Raw genomic sequence first — 15,551 nt, forward strand, 5'->3', positions numbered from 1 at the left:
TCTTGCCACATCATTCATTATTATATTGAAGGTTGTAGACAAGGCAATAGAACAGGAAAGTAAATAAATATGTTAAAATTGAAAAGGACTGTACAATTATCAAATAAATCTTCAACAACAGCTTGACTAGATTAAGAATCACCAGTCAAGACAGAGTCAGGAGGATCTCTGCGAGTTTGAGGTCAGTCTCATCTATGTAGTAAGTTCCAGGACAACCAAGGCTACATAGTAAGACCTTGTCTCAAAAGAAAAAAATAGAATCACTATAAAAGTTTTTTCAGGCTCGAATACTAAGCACCTTATGTGGTGTTCAGCTCCAGCTGGGACTACAGAAGGCAACAGTGATCATGGTGATGTTTGAACAGATGAGAAGAAACATGGGCAAGTTGCTCAAGGGTATCGACAGGTACAATCCTGAGAACTTGGCTACCCTGGAGCGGTATGTGGAGACACAAGCCAGGAGAATGCCTATGATCTGGAGACCAACCTGGCCGTCCTGAAACTGTTCAACCCCGCCTTCTTCCAGACCACAGTCACTACCTAGATTCTGCTGAAACTCTTCACCAACCTGCCCCACACTGTGCAAATGTATGATCCACCAGGCAACATCAAGAAGAGCAGCCCATCCAACAGATATGTTACTTTGGGGACCTGCTGGAGACCTGCCACTTTCAAACATTCTGGCAAGCCCTAGATGAGATCATGGACCTCCTGGAAGGCATAAGGCTTTGAAGATTGTCCGAAACTTTATCTGCCACGTGGTGGGTATCACGTGCCAGCACATCAATCTCTGGCTGCTGGCTGAGGTGCTCAGAGACCTGAGTGACAACCAGCTGAAGGTGTGGGTGAGCAAGTAGGGTTGGAGCGCTGACGAGTCTGGGCAGATCTTCATCTGCAGCCAGGAGGAGAGCATTAAGCCCAAGAACATCGTGGAGAAGATTGACTTTGACAGTTCGTCCAGCATCGTGGCCTCCTCCCAGTAATTGTATGTGCATCAATAAAGATTTGTTTACTACACACACACACACACACACACACACACACACACACACACACTAGTTTTTTCAGGAAGTTTTAACTAAACATGGAAAACATACCCCGAACTTGAGTAGCACCAACCAATTTGCTGGGGTCCAGGGATGAGCAAAAAAAAAGTTAACTAAGCATTCGTGTTTTTCTCTTTCCCTGGCTCACATTTCAGACTTGCTTGGAAGGATTGCAGTGCTCCGCCAAAGAGATATGTTAATTAGAAAGCTTGCTCACCCACATGTACTTGTGTTTATATCTCCAGACAGACAGAGGTAAATCCCTGCAGCTTATTGGCCAGCCAGAGCCAATTTGATGAGCTTCCAGTTCAGTGAGAAACCCTGTCTGAAAAACTGTGGTGGAGGGCAAGAGAGGTAAACAGTCAAACAGTTAATGTGGACCTCTCCAATCTGTGCACACAGGCACACACAACCATACACACACACACACACACACACACACACACACACACACACACAATTTTTGTTTGTTCAGGGATAGCCTTTAGCCTTGACTAACATGGAATTCATTATGTATACTGTTGTGTGACAAAAATGTTTTTTGCAGTGAAAAAACACATACATCTATTCACCCCAAATAGGGAGCCCACAACAGAACAAAGTACAGATACCACCTACGTCCAACGTGGTGAACCAATCAGTTTTTCCTGGGGTTACTTACAGGAGTGTGGGTGAGAGGTTACCTACAGAAACAGAAATGACTCAAACTAAAGCACACCTAAGCATGGGTGACAGCTCACAACAGGTTGGAGCACATCCTTTCCAAGTGACTCAGTAAGTCCAAACCTCTTCTGAGCAGCTCAACTGGTTTGTACTTCTGGGCAGCTAGTGGTCTCAGAGTCTTCATGAAGTCTGGCTTATCCGAGTCATCTTTGTAGCTCTTCTAAGAGGGACTCTCAGCTTTTACTGCTTACTCTGGCAGGAGGAGCCTAGTAAGTCTAGTCAGCTTCAGAGACTTCCTGAAGATATTTTGAATTGTTTACCTCCCTGCTTTAAAAAATTTCCTGCAGGACAAAATGTTTCAATTTCATCAGAGAAGACTTCTGGGACACGGGTTAAGCCAATAGAAAGTCTTTATTAGCTGGCCAGCAACTACACTGGGTTCAGGATTTCACTGTACCCTCAAACCTTTCTTAGGGAGAGCATTTAAGCGCACACGCGCGCGCACATACACACACACACGCACACACACACACACACACACACACACACACACACAATGTCCTGTGTTGACATACTTCCATTAACAAGAACAGTTAGCCAAAAGCAGAACTACAAAAGCCAAACAACAAGATTAGCACATCAGAGACTTTGTCAGAATTATGAACTTTGATGGGTTAAGTCTTTTCTTTCATTTTGGCATGTGCTGCTGTCTACATGCTGAGTTTTGCAGCTTGGATGGCACTTCCACTATGGAGTCCATTGTGTTAAGGTCTGGTGACCTACTAAGGTCTGGGGCCCTGTTATACAATCTAAGAGAAAACTGTTACACAAGACTGGGCTGGCCTGGAACTCATGGAAATCCTCCTGTCTCTACATCTAGTGAAGTGCTTCAAGGTATATGGCCACCACACAGAGCACACGCATTTTCATACCTCCTGGGTGGTTGAATGTATAGTCAGAAATCTGGACATCTAAAATCATTGTTCATCTTCAGGACAAACAGTCCTGGCAAAGCAGAGAAAGGCAGGGAGGCTGCTGTGGTAAAAGGAAGACGCTGTGCTTCCAGGGACGGAGAAAGGAACTATACGCCAAATACAACTACAGAAGCCCCCAAGGGTAAAGCAACAGAATATCTCCTAACACCTCTGGAAGGAGATTGGCCCTTCTGACGCCTTCCTTTAAGTGCTGTGAAAGGGATTTCAGACTTCTGACCTGAAGAACAATATGTCAATGATGTGTGTGGTTTAAAATCATTAACCTTGTATAGATTTGTAACAGCACCCTGAGGAAATTTACCCTGGGTGAGATGAGACCACTGGGCCCTCAGCACAGATTGGTAAAATAGGAGCCAATGCTGTTGTAACCAGGGTCCTGTCCACAGTGTGGACTTTTAGCACGAACGCCAGTTATCCAGATTCTAATTTGTCTTTATGAATAGATTACATGAAGCAGAGAAATGATTTGTACTATAAATATTGACCCTTGAGAATCAAGGTGGGGGTGGTTTGTCTGTCACAAGACAAAATGAGAAGCGCCTCTACTTCCTCCAAGCTACAATTATCTCAGAGACAAACATTTGTGCATTAAAAACCAGGCTTTTCATGAAACACCGCCTTAGATGCCATGCCAGGCATGGAAGCACACATCTGTAATTCCCTCACTCAGAAGGCTGAGGTAGGAAGAATATGGCTTGGAGATGCCATGTGTCTGAGTTACTTTTCTATTGCCATGAAGAGACAGCTTATAAAAGAAAGCATGTAGCTGGGGGCTTATTTAAAGTTTGAGCTTGAATCGAGGACCACTGTGGCAAGGAGTGTGGTAGCAGGCAGGCAGGCATGGAGCTGGAGCAGTAGTTGAAAGCTCACATCCTAATCTGCAGACAGGAGGCTAAGGTAGACATTGGGCTTACATGGAATCACTAACAAATTTGGGTTATTCATTTTTGGAGTTTAAGCATACATTTCTCTAAAATTAACAAAATAAGCCTGTCACTTCAGAGAAGGTAAGTTAATGGGGTTAGCAATTCTTTTTTCAAGCATCCAAGCTAAATTTTGAATTTTGGAAAACTTGTATCTGCCATAATTACTCCTATTACAATTATAGATTTCATAAGATAGGAATCTTTCTGATAAAATCTAGTAACAAGTATGATATGTATTCTATATCATGAAAATATGTCAGTATTTGGAAGGCCCAAGTAACCTAGTGAAATAACATTTTAAAAATATTGATCCGTGACTTCCGTTTTCGCTCTGCACCTGAAGCTGACTCTGTGTGACTACTCTCTCTTCTCAGATCTCGCCTAGAGAGAGCTGGTCTCACAGGACTGCTGACACCTGAGAGCACAGGGCACACCGCCACTTCTGCTCAGAGGGACCCACCCAGAGTCTTCAGGACACAGGAACAGAGGAGCAGTCTGGGGCAGGATTTTTCCAGTTTTTGTCTCTGCCAGGAGCTGACCCTGTGCCACAGCTCCTAGTACTCAAATCCCCCTGAAAAAAGCTGATCTCCTAGGAGTGCTGACATACAGGCTTAAGGAGTGTCAAGCCACAGTTAGAGGCAGCAAGACCAGCTAACACGAGAAACAACCTGATGGCAAGAGGCAAGCACAGGAACCTGAGCAACAGAAACCAAGACTACTTGGCATCATCAGAGCCCAATTCTCCCACCAAAGCAAATACTAGCTATCCAAACACACACACAACAAGATTTGGATTTAAAATCACATCTCGGGGCTGGGGATTTAGCTCAGTGGTTAGAGTGCTTACCTAGGAAGCACAAGGCCCTGGGTTCGGTCCCCAGCTCCGAAAAAAAGAACCAAAAAAAAATCACATCTCATGGTGATGATAGAAGACTTTGAGAAGGACATAAATAACTCCCTTAAAGAAATATAGGACGCCCGGCCCGCAGCAGCTCTCTGCTCCCAGACCCGGTGAGAGAGAGACCCAACCGCCTGGTCAGGTGGGCACTCCTGAGGCTGCAGAGCGGAAGAGACCACCAACACTGCTCACCCCTGCCCACATCCCTGGCCCAAGAGGAAACTGTATAAGGCCTCTGGGCTCCCGTGGGGGAGGGCCCAGGAGCGGCAGGTCCCCTGCCGGAGACACCGCCGGACCCTGAAGGAAACAGACCGGATAAACAGTTCTCTGCACCCAAATCCCGTGGGAGGGAGAGCTAAACCTTCAGAGAGGCAGACAGGCCTGGGAAACCAGAAGAGACTGCTCCCTGCACACACATCTCGGACGCCAGAGGAAAAAGCCAAAGACTATCTGGAACCCTGGTGCACTGAAGCTCCCGGAAGGGGCGGCACAGGTCTTCCTGGTTGCTGCCGCTGCAGAGAGCCCCTGGGCAGCACCCCACGAGCGAACTTGAGCCTCGGGACCACAGGTAAGACCAAATTTTCTGCTGCAAGAAAGCTGCCTGGTGAGCTTGGGACACACGGAAGCAGAATTTCTCTAGAACCGGGCACGTTCTGTGTTTACCGGAAGTCCCACACCCGCGGATCCCGGCCCGCAGCAGCTCTCTGCTCCCAGACCCGGTGAGAGAGAGACCCAACCGCCTGGTCAGGTGGGCACTCCTGAGGCTGCAGAGCGGAAGAGACCACCAACACTGCTCACCCCTGCCCACATCCCTGGCCCAAGAGGAAACTGTATAAGGCCTCTGGGCTCCCGTGGGGGAGGGCCCAGGAGCGGCAGGACCCCTGCCGGAGACACCGCCGGACCCTGAAGGAAACAGACCGGATAAACAGTTCTCTGCACCCAAATCCCGTGGGAGGGAGAGCTAAACCTTCAGAGAGGCAGACAGGCCTGGGAAACCAGAAGAGACTGCTCCCTGCACACACATCTCGGACGCCAGAGGAAAAAGCCAAAGACCATCTGGAACCCTGGTGCACTGAAGCTCCCGGAAGGGGCGGCACAGGTCTTCCTGGTTGCTGCCGCTGCAGAGAGTCCCTGGGCAGCACCCCACGAGCGAACTTGAGCCTCGGGACCACAGGTAAGACCAAATTTTCTGCTGCAAGAAAGCTGCCTGGTGAGCTTGGGACACACGGAAGCAGAATTTCTCTAGAACCGGGCACGTTCTGTGTTTACCGGAAGTCCCACACCCGCGGATCCCGGCCCGCAGCAGCTCTCTGCTCCCAGACCCGGTGAGAGAGAGACCCAACCGCCTGGTCAGGTGGGCACTCCTGAGGCTGCAGAGCGGAAGAGAACACCAACACTGCTCACCCCTGCCCACATCCCTGGCCCAAGAGGAAACTGTATAAGGCCTCTGGGCTCCCGTGGGGGAGGGCCCAGGAACGGCAGGACCCCTGCCGGAGACACCGCCGGACCCTGAAGGAAACAGACCGGATAAACAGTTCTCTGCACCCAAATCCCGTGGGAGGGAGAGCTAAACCTTCAGAGAGGCAGACAAGCCTGGGAAACCAGAAGAGACTGCTCCCTGCACACACATCTCGGAAGCCAGAGGAAAAAGCCAAAGACCATCTGGAACCCTGGTGCACTGAAGCTCCCGGAAGGGGCGGCACAGGTCTTCCTGGTTGCTGCCGCTGCAGAGAGCCCCTGGACAGCACCCCACGAGCAAACCTGAGCCTCGGGACCACAGGTAAGACCAAATTTTCTGCTGCAAGAAAGCTGCCTGGTGAACTCAAGACACAGGCCCACAGGAACAGCTGAAGACCTGTAGAGAGGAAAAACTACACGCCCGAAAGCAGAACACTCTGTCCCCATAACTGACTGAAAGAGAGGAAAACAGGTATACAGCACTCCTGATACACAGGCTTATAGGACAGTCTAGCCACTGTCAGAAATAGCAGAACAAAGTAACACTAGAGATAATCTGATGGCGAGAGGCAAGCGCAGGAACCCAAGCAACAGAAACCAAGACTACATGCCATCATCGGAGCCCAATTCTCCCACCAAAACAAACATGGAATATCCAAACACACCAGAAAAGCAAGATCTAGTTTCAAAATCATATTATATCATGATGCTGGAGGACTTCAGGAAAGACCTGAACACACTTAGGGAAGCACAGGAAAACATTAATAAACAAGTAAAAGCCTACAGAGAGGAATCGCAAAAATCCCTGAAAGAATTCCAGGAAAACACAATCAAACAGTTGAAGGAATTAAAAATGGAAATAGAAGCAATCAAGAAAGAACACATGGAAACAACCCTGGATATAGAAAACCAAAAGAAGAGACAAGGAGCTGTAGATACAAGCTTCACCAACAGAATACAAGAGATGGAAGAGAGAATCTCAGGAGCAGAAGATTCCATAGAAATCATTGACTCAACTGTCAAAGATAATGTAAAGCGGAAAAAGCTACTGGTCCAAAACATACAGGAAATCCAGGACTCAATGAGAAGATCAAACCTAAGGATAATAGGTATAGAAGAGAGTGAAGACTCCCAGCTCAAAGGACCAGTAAATATCTTCAACAAAATCATAGAAGAAAACTTCCCTAACCTAAAAAAAGAGATACCCATAGACATACAGGAAGCCTACAGAACTCCAAATAGATTGGACCAGAGAAGAAACACCTCCCGTCACATAATTGTCAAAACACCAAACGCACAAAATAAAGAAAGAATATTAAAAGCAGTAAGGGAAAAAGGTCAAGTAACATATAAAGGGAGACCTATCAGAATCACACCAGACTTCTCGCCAGAAACTATGAAGGCCAGAAGATCCTGGACTGATGTTATACAGACCCTAAGAGAACACAAATGCCAGCCCAGATTACTGTATCCAGCAAAACTCTCAATTAACATTGATGGAGAAACCAAGATATTCCATGACAAAACCAAATTTACACAATATCTTTCTACAAATCCAGCACTACAAAGGATAATAAATGGTAAAGCCCAACATAAGGAGGCAAGCTATACCCTAGAAGAAGCAAGAAACTAATCGTCTTGGCAACAAAACAAAGAGAATGAAAGCACACAAACATAACCTCACATCAAATATGAATATAACGGGAAGCAATAATCACTATTCCTTAATATCTCTCAATATCAATGGCCTCAACTCCCCAATAAAAAGACATAGATTAACAAACTGGATACGCAACGAGGACCCTGCATTCTGCTGCCTACAGGAAACACACCTCAGAGACAAAGACAGACACTACCTCAGAGTGAAAGGCTGGAAAACAACTTTCCAAGCAAATGGTCAGAAGAAGCAAGCTGGAGTAGCCATTCTAATATCAAATAAAATCAATTTCCAACTAAAAGTCATCAAAAAAGATAAGGAAGGACACTTCATATTCATCAAAGGAAAAATCAACCAAGATGAACTCTCAATCCTAAATATCTATGCCCCAAATACAAGGGCACCTACATATGTAAAAGAAACCTTACTAAAGCTCAAAACACACATTGCACCTCACACAATAATAGTGGGAGATTTCAACACCCCACTCTCATCAATGGACAGATCATGGAAACAGAAATTAAACAGTGATGTAGACAGACTAAGAGAAGTCATGAGCCAAATGGACTTAACGGATATTTATAGAACATTCTATCCTAAAGCAAAAGGATATATCTTCTTCTCAGCTCCTCATGGTACTTTCTCCAAAATTGACCATATAATTGGTCAAAAAACGGGCCTCAACAGGTACAGAAAGATAGAAATAATCCCATGCGTGCTATCGGACCACCACGGCCTAAAACTGGTCTTCAATAACAATAAGGGAAGAATGCCCACATATACGTGGAAATTGAACAATGCTCTACTCAATGATAACCTGGTCAAGGAAGAAATAAAGAAAGAAATTAAAAACTTTTTAGAATTTAATGAAAATGAAGATACAACATACCCAAACTTATGGGACACAATGAAAGCTGTGCTAAGAGGAAAACTCATAGCGCTGAGTGCCTGCAGAAAGAAACAGGAAAGAGCATATGTCAGCAGCTTGACAGCACACCTAAAAGCTCTAGAACAAAAAGAAGCAAATACACCCAGGAGGAGTAGAAGGCAGGAAATAATCAAACTCAGAGCTGAAATCAACCAAGTAGAAACAAAAAGGACCATAGAAAGAATCAACAGAACCAAAAGTTGGTTCTTTGAGAAAATCAACAAGATAGATAAACCCTTAGCCAGACTAACGAGAGGACACAGAGAGTGCGTCCAAATTAACAAAATCAGAAATGAAAAGGGAGACATAACTACAGATTCGGAGGAAATTCAAAAAATCATCAGATCTTACTATAAAAACCTATATTCAACAAAATTTGAAAATCTTCAGGAAATGGACAATTTCCTAGACAGATACCAGGTATCGAAGTTAAATCAGGAACAGATAAACCAGTTAAACAACCCCATAACTCCTAAGGAAATAGAAGCAGTCATTAAAGGTCTCCCAACCAAAAAGAGCCCAGGTCCAGACGGGTTTAGTGCAGAATTCTATCAAACCTTCATAGAAGACCTCATACCAATATTATCCAAACTATTCCACAAAATCGAAACAGATGGAGCCCTACCAAATTCCTTCTACGAAGCCACAATTACTCTTATACCTAAACCACACAAAGACACAACAAAGAAAGAGAACTTCAGACCAATTTCCCTTATGAATATCGACGCAAAAATACTCAATAAAATTCTGGCAAACCGAATTCAAGAGCACATCAAAACAATCATCCACCATGATCAAGTAGGCTTCATCCCAGGCATGCAGGGATGGTTTAATATACGGAAAACCATCAACGTGATCCATTATATAAACAAACTGAAAGAACAGAACCACATGATCGTTTCATTAGATGCTGAGAAAGCATTTGACAAAATTCAACACCCCTTCATGATAAAAGTCCTGGAAAGAATAGGAATTCAAGGCCCATACCTAAACATAGTAAAAGCCATATACAGCAAACCAGTTGCTAACATTAAACTAAACGGAGAGAAACTTGAAGCAATCCCACTAAAATCAGGGACTAGACAAGGCTGCCCACTCTCTCCCTACTTATTCAATATAGTTCTTGAAGTTCTAGCCAGAGCAATCAGACAACAAAAGGAGATCAAAGGGATACAGATCGGAAAAGAAGAGGTCAAAATATCACTATTTGCAGATGACATGATAGTATATTTAAGTGATCCCAAAAGTTCCACCAGAGAACTACTAAAGCTGATAAACAACTTCAGCAAAGTGGCTGGGTATAAAATTAACTCAAATAAATCAGTTGCCTTCCTCTATACAAAAGAGAAACAAGCCGAGAAAGAAATTAGGGAAACGACACCCTTCATAATAGACCCAAATAATATAAAGTACCTCGGTGTGACTTTAACCAAGCAAGTAAAAGATCTGTACAATAAGAAGTTCAAGACACTGAGGAAAGAAATTGAAGAAGACCTCAGAAGATGGAAAGATCTCCCATGCTCATGGATTGGCAGGATTAATATGGTAAAAATGGCCATTTTACCAAAAGCAATCTACAGATTCAATGCAATCCCCATCAAAATACCAATCCAATTCTTCAAAGAGTTAGACAGAACAATTTGCAAATTCATCTGGAATAACAAAAAACCCAGGATAGCTAAAGCTATCCTCAACAATAAAAGGACTTCAGGGGGAATCACTATCCCTGAACTCAAGCAGTATTACAGAGCAATAGTAATAAAAACTGCATGGTATTGGTACAGAGACAGACAGATAGACCAATGGAATAGAATTGAAGACCCAGAAATGAACCCACACACCTATGGTCACTTGATTTTTGACAAAGGAGCCAAAACCATCCAATGGAAAAAAGATAGCATTTTCAGCAAATGGTGCTGGTTCAACTGGAGGGCAACATGTAGAAGAATGCAGATCGATCCATCCTTATCACCCTGTACAAAGCTTAAGTCCAAGTGGATCAAGGACCTCCACATCAAACCAGACACACTCAAACTAATAGAAGAAAAACTAGGGAAGCATCTGGAACACATGGGCACTGGAAAAAATTTCCTGAACAAAACACCAATGGCTTATGCTCTAAGATCAAGAATCGACAAATGGGATCTCATAAAACTGCAAAGCTTCTGTAAGGCAAAGGACACTGTGGTTAGGACAAAACGGCAACCAACAGATTGGGAAAAGATCTTTACCAATCCTACAACAGATAGAGGCCTTATTTCCAAAATATACAAAGAACTCAAGAAGTTAGACCGCAGGGAAACAAATAACCCTATTAAAAAATGGGGTTCAGAGCTAAACAAAGAATTCACAGCTGAGGAATGCCGAATGGCTGAGAAACACCTAAAGAAATGTTCAACATCTTTAGTCATAAGGGAAATGCAAATCAAAACAACCCTGAGATTTCACCTCACACCAGTGCGATTGGCTAAGATCAAAAACTCAGGTGACAGCAGATGCTGGCGAGGATGTGGAGAAAGAGGAACACTCCTCCATTGTTGGTGGGATTGCAGACTGGTAAAACCATTCTGGAAATCAGTCTGGAGGTTCCTCAGAAAATTGGACATTGAACTGCCTGATGATCCAGCTATACCTCTCTTGGGCATATACCCAAAAGATGCCTCAACATATAAAAGAGACACGTGCTCCACTATGTTCATCGCAGCCTTATTTATAATAGCCAGAAGCTGGAAAGAACCCAGATGCCCTTCAACAGAGGAATGGATACAGAAAATGTGGTACATCTACACAATGGAATATTACTCAGCTATCAAAAACAACGAGTTTATGAAATTCGTAGGCAAATGGTTGGAACTGGAAAATATCATCCTGAGTGAGCTAACCCAATCACAGAAAGACATACATGGTATGCACTCATTGATAAGTGGCTATTAGCCCAAATGCTTGAATTACCCTAGATCCCTAGAACAAACGAAACTCAAGACGGATGATCAAAATGTGAATGCTTCACTCCTTCTTTAAATGAGGAAAAAGAATACCCTTGGCAGGGAAGGGAGAGGCAAAGATTAAAACAGAGACTGAAGGAACACCCATTCAGAGCCTGCCCCACATGTGGCCCATACATATACAGCCACCCAATTAGACAAGATGGATGAAGCAAAGAAGTGCAGACCGACAGGAGCCGGATGTAGATCGCTCCTGAGAGACACAGCCAGAATACAGCAAATATAGAGGCGAATGCCAGCAGCAAACCACTGAACTGAGAATAGGTCCCCTATTGAAGGAATCAGAGAAAGAACTGGAAGAGCATGAAGGGGCTCGAGACCCCAAAAGTACAACAATGCCAAGCAACCAGAGCTTCCAGGGACTAAGCCACTACCTAAAGACTATACATGGACTGACCCTGGACTCTGACCCCATAGGTAGCAATGAATATCCTAGTAAGAGCACCAGTGGAAGGGGAAGCCCTGGGTCCTGCTAAGACTGAACCCACAGTGAACTAGTCTATGGGGGGAGGGCGGCAATGGGGGGAGGGTTGGGAGGGGAACACCCATAAGGAAGGGGAGGGGGGAGGGGGATGTTTGCCCGGAAACCGGGAAAGGAAATAACACTCGAAATGTATATAAGAAATACTCAAGTTAATAAAAAATAAAAATAAAAAAATAAAAATAAAAAAAAAAAAGAAATATAGGACAACACAGGTAAACAGGTAGAAGCCCTTAAAGAGAAAACACAGAAATCCTTTAGAGACTTATAAGGAAAGCAAAAAAAAAGAGGTAAAGGAATTGAACAAAACCATCCAGGTTCTAAAAATGGAAATAGTAACAATAAAGAAATCGCAAAGGGAGACAACCCTGGAGATAGAAAACCTAGGAAAGAGATCAGGAGTCATATATGCCAAGTATTACCAAAAGAATACAAGAGATAGAAGAGAGAATCTCAGGGGCGGAAGATACCATAGAAAACATTGACACAACTGTTAAAGATAATATAAAACACAAAAAGCCCCTAGCCCAAAACATACAGGAAATCCACGAAATAATAAGATCAAATCTAAGGATAATAGATATAGAACAAAGATATCCAGCTTAAAGTTCCAGTAAATTTTTTCAACAAAATTATAGAAGAAAATTTCCCTAACCTAAAGAAAGATATGCCCATAAACATACAAGAAGCCTAAAGAACTACACATAGATTGGACCAGAAAAGAAATTCCTCCCATCACATAATAGTCAAAACACCAAATGCACAAAACAAAGAAAGAATATTAAAAGTAGTAAGGGGAAAAGGTCAAGTAACATATAAAAGCAGACCTATCAGAACCAGAAGAGACTGCACTCTGCACACATCTCTGACACCAGAGGAAAACACCAAACGCCATCTGGAACCCTGGTGCACGGAAGCTCCCGGAAAGGGCTGCACAGATCTTCCTGGTTGCTGCTGCCGAGGAGAGCTCGTAGGCAGCACCCCACGAGCAAACTTGAGCCTCGGGACCACAGGTAAGACCAACTTTTCTGCTGCAAGTGACCTGTCTGGTGAACACCAGACACAGCCCCACAGGAACAGCTGAAGACCTGTAGATAGGAAAAACTACACGCCTGAAAGCAGAACACTCTGTCCCCATAACGGGCTGAAAGAAAACAGGAAAACAGGTCTACTGCACTCCTGACACACAGGCTTATAGGACAGTCTAGCCACTGTCAGAAATAGCAGAACAAAGTAACACTAGAGATAATCTGATGGCAAGAGGCAAGCGCAGGAACCCAAGCAACAGAAAACAAGACTACATGGCATCATCGGAGCCCAATTCTCCCACCAAAGCAAACACGGAATATCCAAACACACCAGAAAAGCAAGATCTAGTTTCAAAATCATATTTGATCATGATGCTGGAGGCCTTCAAGAAAGACGTGAAGAACTCCCTTAGAGAACAAGTAAAAGCCTACAGAGGGGAAGCACAAAAATCCCTGAAAGAATTCCAGGAAATCATAAATAAACAAGTAGAAGCCCATAGAGAGGAGTCACAAAAATCCCTGAAAGAATTCCAGGAAAACATAATCAAACAGTTGAAGGAATTAAAATGGAAATAGAAGCAATCAAGAAAGAACACATGGAAACAACCCTGGACATAGAAAACCAAAAGAAGAGATAAGGAGCTGTAGATACGAGCTTCACCAACAGAATACAAGAGATGGAAGAGAGAATCTCAGGAGCAGAAGATTCCATAGAAATCATTGACTCAACTGTCAAAGATAATGTAAAGCGGAAAAAGCTACTGGTCCAAAACATACAGGAAATCCAGGACTCAATGAGAAGATCAAACCTAAGGATAATAGGTATAGAAGAGAGTGAAGACTCCCAGCTCAAAGGACCAGTAAATATCTTCAACAAAATCATAGAAGAAAACTTCCCTAAACTAAAAAAAGAGATACCCATAGGCATACAAGAAGCCTACAGAACTCCAAATAGATTGGACCAGAAAAGAAACACCTCCCGTCACATAATAGTCAAAACACCAAACGCACAAAATAAAGAAAGAATATTAAAAGCAGTAAGGGAAAAAGGTCAAGTAACATATAAAGGCAGACCTATCAGAATCACACCAGACTTCTCGCCAGAAACTATGAAAGCCAGAAGATCCTGGACAGATGTCATACAGAGAACACAAATGCCAGCCCAGGATACTGTATCCTGCAAAACTCTCAATTAACATAGATGGGGAAACCAAGATATTCCATGACAAAACCAAATTTACACAATATCTTTCTACAAATCCAGCACTACAAAGGATAATAAATGGTAAAGCCCAACATAAGGAGGCAAGCTATACCCTAGAAGAAGCAAGAAACTAATCGTCTTGGCAACAAAACAAAGAGAAGAAAAGCACACAAACATAACCTCACATCCAAATATGAATATAACAGGAAGCAATAATCACTATTCCTTAATATCTCTCAACATCAATGGCCTCAACTCCCCAATAAAAAGACATAGATTAACAAACTGGATACGCAACGAGGACCCTGTATTCTGCTGCCTACAGGAAACACACCTCAGAGACAAAGACAGACACTACCTCAGAGTGAAAGGCTGGAAAACAACTTTCCAAGCAAATGGTCAGAAGAAGCAAGCTGGAGTAGCCATTCTAATATCAAATAAAATCAATTTTCAACTAAAATCCATCAAAAAAAGATAAAGAAGGACACTTCATATTCATCAAAGGAAAAATCCACCAAGATGAACTCTCAGTCCTAAATATCTATGCCCCAAATACAAGGGCACCTACATACGTAAAGAAACCTTACTAAAGCTCAAAACACACATTGCACCTCACACAATAATAGTAGGAGACTTCAACACCCCACTCTCATCAATGGACAGATCATGGAAACAGAAATTAAACAGAGACGTAGACAGACTAAGAGAAGTCATGAGCCAAATGGACTTAACAGATATTTATAGAACATTCTACACTAAAGCAAAAGGATATACCTTCTTCTCAGCTCCTCATGGTACTTTCTCCAAAATTGACCATATAATTGGTCAAAAAACGGGCCTCAACAGGTACAGAAAGATAGAAATAATCCCATGCGTGCTATCAGACCACCACGGCCTAAAGCTGGTCTTCAATGACAATAAGGGAAGAACACCCACATATACATGGAAGTTGAACAATGCTCCATTCAATGATAACCTGGTCAAGGAAGAAATAAAGAAAGAAATTAAAGACTTCTTAGAATTTAATGAAAAATGAAGGTACAACATACCCAAACTTATGGGACACAATGAAAGCTGTGCTAAGAGGAAAACTCATAGCACTGAGTGCCTGCAGAAAGAAACAGGAAAGAGCATATGTCAGCAGCTTGACAGCACACCTCAAAGCTCTAGAACAAAAAGAAGCAAATACACCCAGGAGGAGTAGAAGGCAGGAAATAATCAAACTCAGAGCTGAAATCAACCAAGTAGAAACAAAATGGACC

General features: G+C 43.3%; 1 pseudogene; it reads left to right on the forward strand.

Moving 5' to 3' along the window:
- The first annotated feature begins 347 nt into the window (after positions 1 to 347).
- On the forward strand, positions 348 to 983 carry Eif3k-ps2 (eukaryotic translation initiation factor 3, subunit K, pseudogene 2; annotated as a pseudogene).
- The last annotated feature ends 14,568 nt before the right edge of the window (positions 984 to 15,551 follow it).

Source organism: Rattus norvegicus, chromosome X, assembly GCF_036323735.1.
Source record: "Rattus norvegicus strain BN/NHsdMcwi chromosome X, GRCr8, whole genome shotgun sequence".
In the NCBI taxonomy this organism is placed as follows: Eukaryota; Metazoa; Chordata; class Mammalia; order Rodentia; family Muridae; genus Rattus; species Rattus norvegicus.